Raw genomic sequence first — 17,766 nt, forward strand, 5'->3', positions numbered from 1 at the left:
TCAAAACTTTGTAGCAATTGATATATTACCGTGCTTTTCCGAATGTTCAGGCGGGCCCTACAATCAGCGTCTGTGTAATTGATATTGGTTCCACTCATAGTTATCTTTACCATGGGACAACGGTCCTGTGGGCAGGCAGTGGTTTCTCCTGGTTGGCGGTCATATTGGTTGATAAATTTGAAGTAGAGTACACTATCAACAGAGTAAAACATATGTTGCATTTTAGAGACAAATGGGCATGAAACAATGTTAAGAATGTTACATCATTTTAGACCTTATATGGACCAGCCACATGTGTTCATATTTTGTATGAAGTCAAGTAGCATGATATAGCTGGGGACAGTATGAAAATAAATTGAAGAAAGTATGATATCAAACAAATGAAAGACTTCCACATATAACCTAATAATTTGGATTATGCGACTATTTATTGTTATATATCTATGTTTAATTAATATGCTAATTGTGGAGACAAGCTGCATGAAATCAGATCATCTTGTATTTTATTGTCTCGGATGATTTTAAGCACTTAATACCACGAGCCAAAAAAGCAAATGTTCCATTTTGCCCGCGCTATGCTTTTATAAAACTGGACAAAGAAGTTTACATGGCTGTAAATAGAATATATTCTCCTGGGTTTGGACACTGACTTTTAGGGCAAGACTTATGCTACCGGAGCCAGTATCAACATCTGTATCACAATGGGACCTGTCATGTTTTCGGCAGATCCCAATGTAAACTTTTGAAAATAAGTGCATAGAGGGACCGTACCACTTAAAAAATGATAATATGAAAAGCTAGAAATTCAACATCTTTAAAGTCTCATCAACAGAAAGCTCAATAATAGTTTTTCTCAAGGGCAGTATTATTTGGGCAAAGTTATGATGCAGAAAGCAAAGCTAGCAGGACTGCAATAAAGCAGAGTTAGTTGAACATACATTAAGAGTTCAAATATCTTTGAAATGTTGGTATGAACAAAATGATGCTAATCTTATTTAATTTCATCGGTTTAAAACTTTTACATTTACCAATTCTTAGTGAACCTCAAATTATACTGAATCCCAAAAGCAGACTCACTCAAAGTCTCACCAATCTGAAACTACAAGCAAATGTGGTTAAAATCAAGCAACTCTGATGATGTTAGTTTGTATTTTGTTCCAAGGCCAAGGTCAACACAATGGAAACTAAACATATAAGAGATATATAATTCAATGCCATGTAAAATTACATTAGAATATTTTGCATCGTTCTTCAGCTATGACGATAGCAAGCAACATCGCACGTGAAAATATAAAGTTAACTGTCAAGAGTCATTACTCACTAATTGGAGTAGACAAAACCCATAATATGTGCATGTAGGTCTCTCTACAACATATCCCCTAGTAAGTATCGGAGTCTGCTGAATCGTTCCTGATCTTTGATGTATTATTAATCAATTTTCAAGTAGGTAACTCAGGTATACATCGAGTTAACGAGATAAACGCCGCAAACGGCACATCGAGGGGCCATGTAAAAGTAAATACACCAAACATCCATCATACTAACGTGCACATGGAATGTTTAATGAGTTATACAGGTTATAAGGCTTTTCGGAAGTGCATATTTAATATTGGTCTCGATGGAGTAATAACTCGGACGAAACTGGATCGAAACTATGCAATGCTTAGAAGGCATATGTACATGACATATTGAATTTACCTTAAAAATTGTATTGTGCTACGCATAATGGTTGCAGTGCAAGGGCGAATACAAAACAAGTGAATAGACAGAGAGATGAACAGACCAATGGTTCTTGCATACAGCGGGGACCTAATTACCATCCAAGGATGAGGACGATTCATGATTTCAATCAGCATTTATATTTATTAATTATTACCATTATAAGAACAAACCTAATTTCTTCCAGTGTCGAAAATGTTATCTATGTTCATACAAAACAAAACTGAGAGGAGCTTTATTTACTTCAGTAATAATCATTAATAGCAAGAAAACAAACTGTGGTTAGATACCCATTTGAGCCGTCATAGTAATATTTCCTGCCATCATTAATTGTGCTCTCCAAATCAGCAATACTGCTTGCTGCTATCCAACTACTCAAAGTCGGGGCCCAGTGTGGAAAGTTGGAGAAAAGATCAAATGACACTCTTCGAGGAAGACAAACTCCGAATGTTACCGACTTATTTCTGAAATCAAAGCATATTATGATTTTAACTTGAAACTAAATCATCTTCCGCTTAAAATGTATGTGAGAATCGTCTGCATGACATCTTAATGTACAGACGGGAGGCCACATGTCCATTCTCTCTCCATTAAAAATATGTAAATGTTTCACTTATATTTGTAACTATAATTTATATATCGTTGTTTGTGGGTGTCTAAATAAAGTGGTATTAAAGAGGGTGTTTCGTAGCTCTTAGCAGGACTAAGCCTCTTTATTAGTTTATATATACCTTGCAAATTCCTTCTAACATATTTAGTTTGCATGTTCATTTTATAATTCTTAAACCTGTAATTAAAGGCTAATGTACATCACCATATTTCACTATTACAACATTATAATCATTTTTGTAATTACTGGAAATGTATTTTAAAAGCTATTGGATCAGCAAAATAAAATTAAATCGAATGTCCATTATCATTTTATTAGGCATTCTTTTAGTATTCTTTATAGGTCACTGGATTAAAATCCTGTTTTTCTCTACCATCGTCCTCTAGATTAATGTAACAAAATTGGCGATAACCATTTTATTGAACCTATTCAACAAATGTCCCATCCTTCATTGCTATATGTATATGCAGCCAATATAGATCACAATTTTTTATCATATATATGCGTGTATATGTTTGCTTATGTATGTGTAACTTACTTTTCAATTCCATCACTGTATATTTCAAGAGGGTTCGGGATCTGACTACTCCAGTGAAGGATATATGTTCTAGACCCACCCAAGATGACCATAAAGTCCGCTGACTCCACTCCTGTTAACTGCGTCTCAGCCCCTGTATCTAACCTCGTCATGATGGGATCTGTGAAAGCCTTAATATTGTCTGGTACACTCGGGCGTATCTGAAATCACAGTAAGTTTTCATTGGCTGTGTAATAGCGTGAGACTATAAAGACATTCTCAACACACACACACACACACACACACACACACACACACACACACACACAACATACATACATACATACATACATACATACATACATACATACATACATACATACATACATATATATATATATATATATATATATATATATATATATATATATATATATATATATATATATATATATATATATATAGCCACATCATTTTGTATGAAAGATTCATATTTGAGTTTTGATTTCTGTAATGGAGGTAGTTCAAATTTGAAAATCTATGATTAACTTCCAAACTAATGCACCTGTCTCCAAGTGTTACGGGATCGCGAATAAACAGAGATATGTTTAATAAATTTATTTTATTTTGAAACAAAAATCAATATATTGTTTTGTATTTGACGACATAAATAGCAAGTCGCGTATGGTGCGCATTTGTTTACATCGATTCTGATGACCGACAATCCTTGTGACGTACTAACAGTTATTATATTCATTATCAATCGACAGCATATAAATAAATGAAAAATGCCTGATCATATAGTTGTAAAATTATAAGATTGTATGAATAATGCTGTCTCTGCGACAATTTCAACTTGACATAATATGCCTTGTTGAATAATATTGAATTTTTCACAGATATCTTGCTAATTTATTATTTATTGCCTAATACCATAGTTAAATGTGACGGCATTTGTATGGGAAAACATGAACGAGTTTTTCGGATGGAATACTGCACGACCTTCGAAGTATAGTATATCTATCCGACAAAAAGAGTTCATATTTTCCCTTACAAATACAGTAACCATTTTATTATATGCTCATTTTCTTATACTATCTAAGGTTTAATTATATAAACAAATTACATTACAAGAAACAAATTAAATGAATGTGTGCCCTATTCCAAACTAACTACACAAGCGCAGATTCATCATTACACAACAACAACATTATTAATGCGCACATAACTCTGTCTAGATACATTTGAACTTGTCGCGCGCTAGACTTAAGTTTCGAAAGAAAATCGCGTTTTCTTTACTTAAAATTGAAATTTGGAGTCATATTGTGAATAAATGCACATTGCAACAAGTTTTCCATTTGATCTGGAATGAATAGATTTTGGTATTGTCGATTCTACGAAATTCCGTGATTATGGACTGGATTCATCTGTGCAAATTGTACATGAAATACATCGGTTTGAAGCAGCGCGAGAGAAGCGTGTTGACATCTGCAAGTGTGTTTGTTCTCTCATTGACTATTTGAAATCATAATGTGGGGAAAATATGAAGTCTTTCAACTGAAATTATCAAAACGACGCTTTTGAATTTAATGTTTATTTTATTTTTAGTTCTGTGAGAAGGATGTAATTGCACTTGGAATATCTTCGAAATTACAGTACAATTTCGGAATGTGTAATCAAGCTTGAGACCTCATGATATGGCCCATGTAATTCGGATTTGCAGAACTAAGAAAATACATTTTGAGGAAATTCAGGATGTAAAATTGGAAGTATATTTTTGACATTCGTATTACCAGCTAAAGACGACAGTGATGCCTTCTAACTTGCATGTTAGTTTTAGGTAACCATCACTTTTATGAAATCTCGCGTCTATCGCCAAAATCAGAAACATTGTATCAAACAAGTTAACGCTGAATGTAACAAAGCAGCTGGTATGTGGCAGTCCACGAAACATCTGTCTTAGTTCATTCAGAAACAAATTTAATCAATCAAAGCGTAAAGCGTCTGCTACACGAGTGTACATGATTTGTTTACAAAGTAGTTACTAATACACCTTTGGGAAAACGTGTCCTGCGTGAGTGAGTGCAATATGAAGGTGTGCAATATCGTAAAATACTGAGCGATTCTGACAATGTAAAGTTAACGGAGAAACAAATAAGCATATAATAATATGAATTGTATCAAAATATTGCCCTGTAAAGGTTTTGTTCCTTACCTTTCCATAATCATGTGGACAAATCGCCATTTTCCAGTTTACTCTCTTCCTGCATTGGTCTGTAACATAATAATCATATGGTTTTACGATCTGGTTATTAGCAGCACCAGAAACAGAGCCGTCCGTATCTTGGAATGTTGCAGCCTTGTCACCGTCTTCATTTCCGAATCCAATATCCTCCTGGTCTCCATTTATGACCCAGTTGCCTGTAAATTCCTGAATCGGTGGAAAGAAAAAAAAAGAAGTCCAGTTCTAATTATTGTTTTGTAAACCTTATGAAACAAGTAGTCAGTTGGTCCATATTTCTCATCCATTGGATACATCTCAGACAGCTATGCTGACAAAAAGACAAAAAGATGGAGTTTTTGCGTGGGTTTTCGATTATAATTGTTTCCAACACAGGCTCTCGCAATAAGCTTTAATGCATCTTACAGGACCAACATTAGCTCAGTCTTAATATGAAAGGACCTCAATTTCAGCTTAAAGGTCATATATCAGCATGAACATCTGCAGAGGTAAGTCTAAGTAGTGCCTTTCGTCCTGATTAGATTAATAACTGGTTTGACTGAATTAATGTTTAATCCAGTCAAAAATGACTAAGACAAAATTGTTTTGACTTTCTGTACGTTTTAATGGTCTTTCAAAACCTTCTCATTAAACCTTATGTGAAAATAGCTGGCGACTATTACTTATCAATTGCACTGCACATGGCCACTCTCATAAAATGAAGGGTTCATTTGCAATACTAACCCCATCAGCAAAGGCAAATTTCGCAGCCTTCATGGAATTAACACTAGAACTGCTAAACTTATTTAGCCTCATAAATCCTATTGCTCCCATGTTGTAGTAAGGTGTTTTCTTATAGCCCTTAAACCAGATGTTTTCCGCAAACACTGGTCCATCATTGTAGATAAATCCTTGCCTTGGACTGGTCCTGCAAGATAAATAAATTTTAGAATTACGGGCTATTCAATCATGGTAGTCTGAACCTGATTTGTTTTACATTCGTTTGTGTATTGCTGTTTTTCTTGCAATATACAAGGATTTATACATTTGCTAAACGTGAGCTTGCCCCGGAAAAATTGCCCTGGAAAAATTGAGTTTGACCCATAAATGGTCAGGTGGAAAATAATTTCCTAGTAGCTAGATCTTTAAGAGTTAGAGAGTGGGGGAGGAAGAGACCAGGAGAGAAAAATAAATTTAAACGACGAATAATAGAGCTGGATTAAATTAATTTTAATAATTCTTTTCTGCAAAATTGGTTTATTAGAGCTAGAAGCTTCAAGTTTACTTGTCTTGCCTAAATAAGATAGCAGACTCATTTCATAAACTGCATTAAGTATAATGAAAGCTAGACTTATTGTAATCATTAATTTATACTCACAACTGAAAGATTTGTTAACACGGATTTTATCAAAACACTTCACACTTATCATTTATTCATCTTGAAATCACAAACATGTATCAAAATATTTGACAAGCCGACTTTTGAGATTGAGAATACTTATTATTTTCCATTTAATCGTTTAACAAGCAGTATTTACGTACGGCCTGCCGTTAATTGCCACATGAACAACCGATCATTAACACCATGTGTGAGTGTGACATTTAGGGTTTAACGACCACCGTGCTTTTAATAAAACTTGTTTGCTTAATTGTTAGTGACTGCTACCATTTATTTCAAACCTAACGACTGAGACATGCATCAAAGAAATATTTAGAATTGGCCAGCTAACCAATTCAATTGCTCGATAATGTTAGGGACCTGAACTTCGGCTAATCCCGAATAAGTATAAATATTAACATAAGAATGTTACTGATAATTTATTATATCACTATTAATTCTTATTTGTCAAAACTGACTTAAATTAGTAAATGATCACACCATTACGCCTGTGCGAGAAAATTCGAGAGACCACGACATTGACTACAAGACTGTAATATGTATTGTGGCAATACAAACGGAACGCTAACACTTTGCAACTTATTCGTTTGGACTTGGCCTTGTTCACGTGACTTAGAGATTTGAGGTTGTCCGATCCGAACTTGAACCTATCCTGGGTGTCGGGCAAGTTGATTTGTAAATTCTTGAATTTTATATGAACCAATGAAAGTACTGCATACTAGCTTTTTGGTTAGCGTTAAGATCAGAAATCGAATATAACGCGATATTATCACCGAGACAATATGCTACGCAATGAATGAAGACTACATTGTAGCAATATAAACTAAGGAGTTTGATCGAATATAAAACGTACGTCCGATTGCTGGGGTACAGCATAATCATCATCCTTACTCTTCTCTTCATTGACATATGTTGTCATCTATTGGGTTGCAATGTGTGAATCGTAATTTGAATATCCATGAAATGTTGCTTGCCAAAATATCGAGTTTGATGAACTTAAAAAAAGTTTATTATCAATTTTATTTCACTGATTATGTTAGGATCCAGTTTTGTATTAGCATGTTCCATCTTTCCATACATACTCATATAAACTAATTGGCACTCATTATAGTGACCACTCTGTTATAGCGTTTCTAATCCACCGATGCCATCGCGTTCCTTGAATTTTGTTTATTATTCCAAGATAAATAATCTATTTTAATGTATCTGCATTTCTAATGAGAACTATTGAAAATATGATTTCATGCCGTGAATAAGGCATTGCTGTATTCTTATATAATATTATGCAAAAGCCCTACTGAAACAATCCTCCGAATACAACCACTTAACTGATGAAGTGGGTCTCTTCTATGACTGAACACGAATGGAGCACTGAGTAACTCGTATCTATAGATGATATGGCACAATGATGGATACATCTCTACAGTATCAAACGTTCACAACAAGAAGCACATCATAGCGAAAAGTTTGCATTAAAGGAAAGTTTTGTTGTTCAACACGAATTATAAATGCTCGAGAACTTAATTATAATTTGGCCTGACAATTATTCAGAGCAAAGATCTCATGTACACATTACCGGCTAAAAGAAAAGTACTTACAAAGCCCAATCCTTTGGCACTGATCGATGGTAATTGACCGTCCTTCCGTTGAAAGTAAATATGGCAGGTTCACCAATATTAACGGATTCGCCGATGAAAACACTGTCTTTTATCAACTGTAATTTGGGTATTGATCTAAACAAAAACAATAAACAATTATAACATCTTTGCCGTAGCAAATGTTCCTGACATGATAAACGTGATGACCTGTTGCGAATATTTTTGAATTCACGGATTGATTCTTTATGTTTATTTTTTAGATATTTTATGTATTTACAGATTGTTTGATTGAATACTTGATTAATAAATAATTGATGTAAAAAGTGAAGTAGCATATGGTTAAATTTGATTTGGTGTTTTGTTAAGTCTCCAGGATACAAGCACTGTAACTTATCTCCTTAGTTATTCCTTCTTTCTAGGCCAATGCCGTCATATCATGGATGATAATAGTTGGACTTTAGCCCAATGATGATATTAATTTTGTGTGTGTTTCAGATGATGTAATAAATGCAGCTGTTCGTGATGACACATATGTGTTTACATGTGACATTCTGACATACTTTTGATATTATTAACTATATAAATAAATCATAAGCGAATGGCCAAACAATCGTATGTTTCACAAAGAAATATAATCAGAATGGTAGGACATTGGAAAACACGTTGTCTCACCTGGCATATGTCAGACCTCTTATGCTACCCAGAAGTCTGGAAAATAAAATGTTCATACAGATATATTAGTGAAATTATAAAATCTGGAATTCATCTCCACATACCACAAACTGGACGACATAACAAATAAATAAAGGTACATTATGGTAGGCATGATTTACTGGAACTGTTCTTGAATTTTTTATAGTACAGATTAAATACGTGATTTAATATGAAAACACGTGAACGCTTACTGATGAAGGAATACGAGTCCATAAGAGTTCATATTATTCGTACTAAAATAAAATCCCGTTAATGGTTCCTGACAATGGCGGGCGAATCCTTGAGTATGTTTGTACAGTACTGGGTAAATACGGGTTTCAGTGAGAAAACCTGTTACTTATTTCTGAATGAGTTAGGTCAGTGAGTGTTTGTATGGTAAAATTAAATGAAGTTGTACTAGGATAACCTGTGAACAGTTTCTATGAAGTAGTATGCTTTTATGGAGATATAGACTATTACATAACATAATCTATATACAAAATCCCAACAAAGTGTTGTTTGATACAAACGATATGACTAGAATCCTAACATAACACTATTCTTTACTATAAAGCTATCCGTTATATGAATAAATTTGCAATTTTATTTGTGTAAAACAGTTACGGTACCTCTTGTAATTTGTGATCTGACCAAAACTATGTTCTACTATACATATACTAACCAAACTGTCCCAGCTACTCTCCTACACGCTCTCTCGCTTCTAAACAACAAATATTGCTTTAGTCTATTTATTTAATCTTTGTCTTGCTACGGTAACCAAAGGAAATGAAGCAGATGAAAATCTGTGTATACGAAATAGGTTAGCATGGTCTAATTTTCTTTTATAACATTATCACTCTGTTCATTCTTCCACCTGTTTATAATCCTTCACATAGACTAGAAGAACCTATGAAATGTACGTGCCATCCAGAAAATGCTGACTAAACGAATGTAATTATCTAAATATGATTTAACTTTGGAACAAATACATGATATAAGAACGCTTACGATGAATTAAACATTTCAAACCAGCCACCACGCACCCAAGCGTTCTGGTTCCAGTTGTTGTAAGCTGAAAAAAAGAGAAAAACTTAAACATCGTTCACAACATTTCTTGGTCATACAAGATACACGTAGAGCATTTTTTGAAAGTATTTGTTTATGCAAATTAATTGTCTTTTAGAGAAGAGTTTCATATCCCAAGCGTATCAGAGGATCCAGGGATAGCCAAAACGCATTTTTAACACAATTGTGTCTGAAATATTTCGTATAATTGGTGGCGTGATCTCAGCAAGTAATATTCAGCATAGAGCAAAGGAAACGTAGGAATTGTATATACGAAAAATAATACGGTTCCCGGAGGCAGATATTGAGTTGCAGAATTCACGCTTATGAGTCATATTTTATGTTTTGCGTTTGGTTCAAACCTGTAATAGTTCTTGATTAATCTCGACTTTTGTGCTACCTCGGGTTTTATGGGTTGTATTATGTTCTTCTGATTTTACGTTTGTGTTTTATAAGCTGCTTCTTCCATGAAGAGAAATGTTTGTAGCTCGCAAAGTTTGGAAACTTACCATTTTTGTCCTATTGCCGTCTGTACGTTCGCGTTTATATATATATATATATATATATATATATATATATATATATATATATATATATATATATATATATAAACACGAACGTACAGAATTGCTACACATATTTCAATTCATTTATATTTGTTTTACTTTCTCTCTTCCACTTTCCCTATTTAGAATTTATGTTTGTATGTCATTGACCCCTTTACCTGTTAAACCAATCAATTTCACTTTCTTAGAGGGTGAATTCCTGTTGGTTGGATCTTCCAGTGGATGATAGTCATTACAGCACATAATTTGTCCATCAGATGCTAATATATTGTCGATGAATAAACCCTAAACAGAAGAAGCAAAAAACACAAAAAAGCAAATATATAAACTTCTGTCCTGTTAGAGCAAACGATAATGTGTCAAAACACACCTGTCAGCAACAATTGAAATATCAAGTTTTATCTCATCCATTGCATATAATATATCTTGGATCAAAATTAAAAAGTATTTTACAGCATTTGAAACAATTGTCACATATGTATAAGTTATGAATCCTGATAAAGAAAGCATATGAAATCAAAACGTCTTTCTTATATGTTTCCTTCTTTAATAGATACTTTAATTCCCTCTCATATTTTCCACGAAACTAATTACTTTATTCAAAATATTAAAATCTGGTGATCCCGAGATTCACTACGGCGAGAATTATATATCTCCGAATATAAATGTCTAGATATCTGAACTATTTCAATGTTAATGTCTCTTTCAAGTATTGAACGTTTTAAAACAATTCGTTAATATGAAACCGTTTAAAATTAGATTTTTGTTTGTTGCATGGTACTCACAGATTCATATCCATGTACTACGTTGTTCTCGAACACAGAAATAGCTGTGCGACGAGCTTCCCCTGGTGCCATGAAATTTTCTGTGGCTGATGGACCTAGTGGTGACTCTGGATAAATGTACCAAATTCCTTTCCCCTGAATTGTCGAAAAGCATGCTTATCAAAATTGAGGTGAAATAAAACATGTATTCACAATATTCATTCGACGAATAACATTTCAATCACCTAATTAATCTACTCAGGTTATTTTGGGTTAGTTATGAAAACCGGGCATTCCTTATGGAAGCACCATGAGCCCATCAGTATTTTTCTTTAAAGCCAAGGTTGCTTATTGTTAAATATTTCGTGATTTAACATTTGACGTGAGCGCGTTGGACAATGAATCAGCTTGCTTAAGATGAATTCCTGGTATTATCAATTAAATTAAAAAGAAAATAATTCGTACAACAAACCTCACCACCAGCACCAACATTATTTCTCAAGTCATTCAGTGGATTGGTCATCAAGTATGAAGCCGGGTCACTGCAAAGATATTGTAAAGATTATTTTTTATTCATACGTGTATAAATCAAATTGTACTGTTCTATGCAAAATCTCTTCTGAAAGAGAAACCCAAATAATTCAAATGCACAATTTGCACAAGGTAAGAGCAGACTCACTGAAGTGTCACAACTGTTTCCTTAATGTAAGAAACCTAAGCATACTTTTCTTTTCATTTTTAAATTCCTTTTGGCGTGCTTTTGCATGCTGCATTTATATTTACAGACAAAGTTAAAATAGAAACTAATTGTCTCAGCAACATAGCAGAAGATTCCAAAGTAAAGCTACACCTTTATGAAATGAAAAGGTTTATTACAATACAGTCTAATACACTTACCTATCAGATGGGATGAGTTTTGCCTTCATGGTACCTAGGGCCAAATTGCCATCCAATGTATTATACTTTTCTCCACCGTCCTCCAGAAAGTAAGAATGCCCAAGAGAGCGATAGCAAACATTGTCCTTTACCTATAGAATAATTTTAACGCAGATATATATATACACTGGAAATTGCATCTCTGCTCTTTATGATAGTGCTAATGGGACTAGGGGTTTCAACCTATCGTTAAATGCTTATGACGCTTCTGTTCCTTGAAGAAGTCGCCAGCCCAATATAATACTAATCTGAAATGAGTGACATAAGTTAAGATGTGGATATAAATTAGAATAACATTCAGTCCAATCTCTATATGTTATCGAGTGATTGCATAATAAAACCCCAATTCAATTCTACCCGAAGAAACGAAACTTTAAGGATAAAAGCACAATTGCTTTCAAGTATGTTTAGGACAATTTTGATAAGCTTGCAACCATTTGTTTTCTTACACCCGAGCGAATCGAGTTCACGTCACGCCAGACTTAATTCGCTACGCGAAATATTTCGTATGGGCAGGATTTGACCCACTCGATGTATATCCACATACCATAGGGAAACGCCGCAAGTTATCTTTAAACCTGGAAGTTTGCTTTCAGTAACTTAGTTGTAACGAAGTGTGGTCTATACTTTTTTTAGTCCAATCTTTGAATATGCCCTACTCTGGTGGGGATACTAGTGTCTGGTCACCCATTTGCGTCACAAATTAATAAATAGCTGTAAATTGAAATTGTTTTTATGCCATAGTTAATTTACTAATGGTACAACCATGCCGATTGATCAAAAGCAAACGCTATTGTTTGGATAGTCCTCACTTGAGGCTTTGCCAGTTGCACAGTAGTCTAATATAAGACTTTAATTCTATTAATGAGAGGTAATGCCTTAAAATTAGTGAAGTAAATTGGCATGATGATATGTATACAATAGTAATGTCATGATACTGTCAACATATACTCAATAAATGAATGCTGTTTATTTTCTCTTTCACATGGGGTGGGGTCCGTTGAGAACAGGGAACCAGGTTTTTACAAGTGGCAAATATTTATGCTGAAAAGTCTCATGCACACAGGCAATGAACAATCTGTGCAAACGAAATGCCTTTACCAATAAAAGCCCTGGTCAGGATCTGATCGATCAATGTTAATCCTGGTCTACAACTTAATTGTAGAATCTAAATTACCAGTCATTCATTCTGGACATAATTGTAAGACTAATGTTGGGTGAACTTTACCTCTGATCAGAAGAAACGTATGTCTGACTTACAAGAAACAAAACAGTATGAACTTCGCAAACAGTACCAATATGTAGTCTTAATCTTAGGTCCAGAAATGAACGACATGACTGGCTGATATTTAGGCGTAACTTTAAATTGCCTGAATTAAACGCCTGGACATGACTTTAAGATTTATGGTGGTGAAATTCTGATCTATTTCTTAAGTCTAATAGATGTAGCATGTACGACAAATAAATAATGTCCACGTTTATTTCATAAAATGCTATCTTACCAATAAACCGTGAGTTCCATGGATAGTTACACATCTAGCAAAACTGTGGTGTATACTGTTTTCTTTTAAATAAGGCTTGTTGGTGTACCTTCTCGTATCTTTGCACATATGGAAGTGAAGGGGATAGGCACCTGGAAGGAAAGCATAATATTTAAATATGTATGAGTCAGATGGCTTCGTCCTTTATAATTCAGCTACTTTATGGTTTTACCACGTCAATAATTATACAAATCGAAGGTGTCACATGTACAGTTAATTAAACCATCCAGTGATATAATGCTAGATGAAAGATACAATGAAGAAACATTCAACTATGTATCAAATGGAATTTTTAATTTTACATATGAGGTTTTAAGGAAACCAGTCTGACAGCTCTTGCAGAATTTACATGCAGAAGATGCTTGTATGATTTTTCAGAATTTTAATGCATTGATATTATTTGTGTTGTGTCGAATTGTTCTAAATATTCAATGAAAAACACAGATGTCTCAAGCAAGTCTCTGGGATTCTAAGAAGAAAAAAAGAGAATAAATAATATCTTGGAAGTTTCGTTAAAAGGAAGAGTATCATCAAAGCCGGTATAAAGTGAAGAATAATTCCTTATTTACTGAAAACCTGGTATAAAAAAGCGATATGCAGGAATTATCAAAGGGATAATTATGATATTTTTCCTAATCCTGTATTTCTTGTGACTCAACACGATTAGTAGCACACATACCCAAATCAGTTTGTTGTCCCATGTGATACAATTCTGCTCCTTCTACTCTCCCATTCTTAAAACCCTCTACAAACTGAAATGAAACCAAGGAATATGCATGTACTTATACGCAAACTCTCTATAAGGAATACAAGTCCACCTTATACGATGGCAACGCAAGTTCATAGGGTTTTGGAAATGGCGTAATGCCAATGGAGATTATTTTACTAACGGCATGTAAGTTTATGGTATATTTGTACAACGCTACATTTTACAGTCATCAAGATCCTAGCGTTGCGTTCTTGGCGAGAAGATGAATGTATTACGTTTATTGACAGGTATTATGAGCACATGGCGCAAAATCAGCTTGTACCTTGATGTGTCCTCCGAACGTGTCATAGTTAAAGTTGCTGCACTTTCCCGGGCTATTGGCGTCATTGACATAACATATATTCTCCATTTGGCCCTCAAATATAATATTCCTGCTCAACAGCGCCACCTCTGCCCTCATGTCTACTACTCCTTCTTCTACACCGCCCCAGTGAGTGTAACGGGGTGGCACTGATATTGCGAATAAACAAAATATTTATAAAGATAATAGAACATAATTTGAGAACTACACCACTGTCTCATACATTCTTACAGCGCTATTTTCCACCCAGCTTATCACATAATGCAAAACCACGAGAATGAAAGCGATATTATATATTGGAAGTATATCACCTGTTTACCATTAAAACTATTCGGTTTCTGCACACAGTAAATAGTGATGAACACGAACACCATCTTTACAAGATTCAGTAATAATAACAGTGATAAACGTCAAAAGTATTTTCATACGTATAGTAGTTTAAAGAGTATCAAATACAGCAAATATAAAAACACATTTCTGCGCCAAGTCAATTGTTACGTACATTTATATTTTAAGTATTTGCAATTATATCCGAGGCATGCTATTGGTATCAACTACTAGCAGAATGAAACTTGCATTATCAACAGCTTTAAGGTTTACTTACAGTCTATCCTGACTTGCTTGTTGCTACATGAAGGACATTCTATTATTGTCCCCTCTTCCGCCTGGTTCCAATCATAATCAGTGGAGGAAATAACGACCTTGTCCCCTTTAATAAGATGGGGTCAGATTTAAAGTACAAATGTATTCATTACTATTAGTATTATCGCTGCCATTGTTATCTTCACAATCAACAATTATATTTCAAGACATGCTAACCGATTCACCTATATAATAGACTGCGTATCCAATAACAATATACTAGAAGGAACTATGCAAATAGTTTCTTTACATTCAATTAGCCTCCATTTATTTTAAATCTCGAGACACATTATACGTTCAAACTTGATCTAAAAAAGGATGCCCTTCTATTCGAAACTCTGTGATCATGTCTATGTCGTAACATCTGTATCCTTATTGAGCGGAACTAGACCAGGTAAAAATGATATATTTGTTTTTATTCTGGCTTATGTTAGATACAATTGATGGAGTGTTAAAGCTTTATGGTGCTAAAGAAGTTTTCTGTTGACGTAATGCGTATTTTACATTTTAGAGCCGTTTTGAATCAATGTATGCATATATTAAGAAACAAACTGATTATTACCAACATCCCATGTTGTGACATAATCAACCAGTGTTATTATAGGATAGGCGGCGAAGGTAGTAAAGATGAAGAAATTCTGTTTAGCTTTCCAGGATTCGTCAGTGTCAGTCAAGCTCTCCACAACAAACTTCAGCCCTTTGTCCCAAACTGTCAAGTCAACAGTGGCAAGACTCCCAGCGCTAGAAGGAGGAGTGATTGTCTCTCGCACCACAATACCAGTGGAAGCTGTAACAGTATTTAAATATTTATGGGGTGGCATACCTACCTACCTATCTACCTACCTAATACCTACATACGTATCTGCATACATACATACATGCATACATACATACATACATACATACATACATGCATATATATATATATATATATATATATATATATATATATATATATATATATATATATATATACAGCAAATAGCAAAACAGATCAAATTACACTAACCAAAATTACCATTTTCAGGGACATACTATTAATTGAGAGAATACGTGACACGTACAAACCCTTTAAAGACACTTTATTTCTCTTTTGAAAAGAGTAGAGCAATCACTGAAAAACTTTGTTGTGTTCTTAGAAACAATGACTTTATGAAACATTGCGCGTGATGCACTTATATATATATATATATATATATATATATATATATATATATATATATATATATATATATATATATATATATATATATATATATATTAAGCTGCTATTTAGTATTTTCTAATATTCCTGAATATACTATCGGGATACAAATTATGTGGACTTTATAACGATTTGGTATTATTGGGATTTGTGTAAAATCCAACAATGTATGGGAGGCGTGAAACTAATAGTAATGCATTAATGAAGTAGCCTACAAAAATTTCACTTCTGCATGGAGGAAGGTAGGATTTTATATAAAATGTTTTTCTTTTTCAAAAGTGAAATTTTACATTTATACACCAAGGCTGCGTATGCATTTTTGTTGTTGCTGACTGCCCTCAGCTTGCTTGTGCCCGTCACACTTCCAAAAACTAGAGTTTCAAAGACGTTGTAGATTTCGGTTAAATCGTAGGTCAAAATCAGATTCCGTCTCAGCGAGAACAAAAGCACCTCGTTGTTAGCTAATTCTGTGAACAAGGAAAACATTAAGAAAAATAAATGTCATTGTAAAGATATACTTTTATTTACGTCTATCCATTAAAACCGAACGTCCACGTATACTGCATTAAAACAAGGATTACTTTCACACACGAATATAGTAAATGAAATAAATCTACATATGTTACAGCTTATCAAAACAAAAACAATAACCTTGATTTTAAAACATCAATTTCAATTCTTAGCAACCAACAATTAGATGAAACAAATTGATTGCAAAGATTGGGTTCGATAAATATCGCTCAAACGTACCTTTAATCATGTTTCGTAACGTATCCCGTCTTTCACGTTGAGTTGAAGAGTAGAAACCAAAAAGTTCAAATTTCTTTTTCACTGGCTGGTTCTGGGTATTGATTTCAAAGATGTAGGCTACCAGGGCGTCCATCGAAGTGTCGAGGTCATTGGGTTCATCGACCTGAACGAAACGGTAAGGGTGGATTGATATATATTGATAGAACCTATGTTGGAGTTTGCACTGAGACAAGGAAATCCCAGTAAAGGGTTGTGTTAGTTGTCTATGCCATGTGGAGAGAGAAATAATGTACCCTCGTGACTGGATTTCCTCGGCTTGGTACTCAAGACGACATAGATTATCTTCTCACTCATATTTTAAGCAAACTTTTTTAAACAGCCCTGCATTTTTGCAATATAAAAATCATTCATGAGCTACTAATATCGAATATCCCTTTATGCAAGGTAATCGGTTCTTATACTCTTTATGAA

General features: G+C 34.1%; 1 pseudogene; it reads right to left on the reverse strand.

Moving 5' to 3' along the window:
- Positions 1-17,766, reverse strand: part of LOC149781939 (cell surface hyaluronidase-like) — a 32,600-nt pseudogene that overhangs the window by 4,948 nt on the left and 9,886 nt on the right.

This window comes from Sinohyriopsis cumingii, chromosome 15 (assembly GCF_028554795.1).
Source record: "Sinohyriopsis cumingii isolate HCF-2022 chromosome 15, ASM2855479v2, whole genome shotgun sequence".
Taxonomy (NCBI): Eukaryota; Metazoa; Mollusca; class Bivalvia; order Unionida; family Unionidae; genus Sinohyriopsis; species Sinohyriopsis cumingii.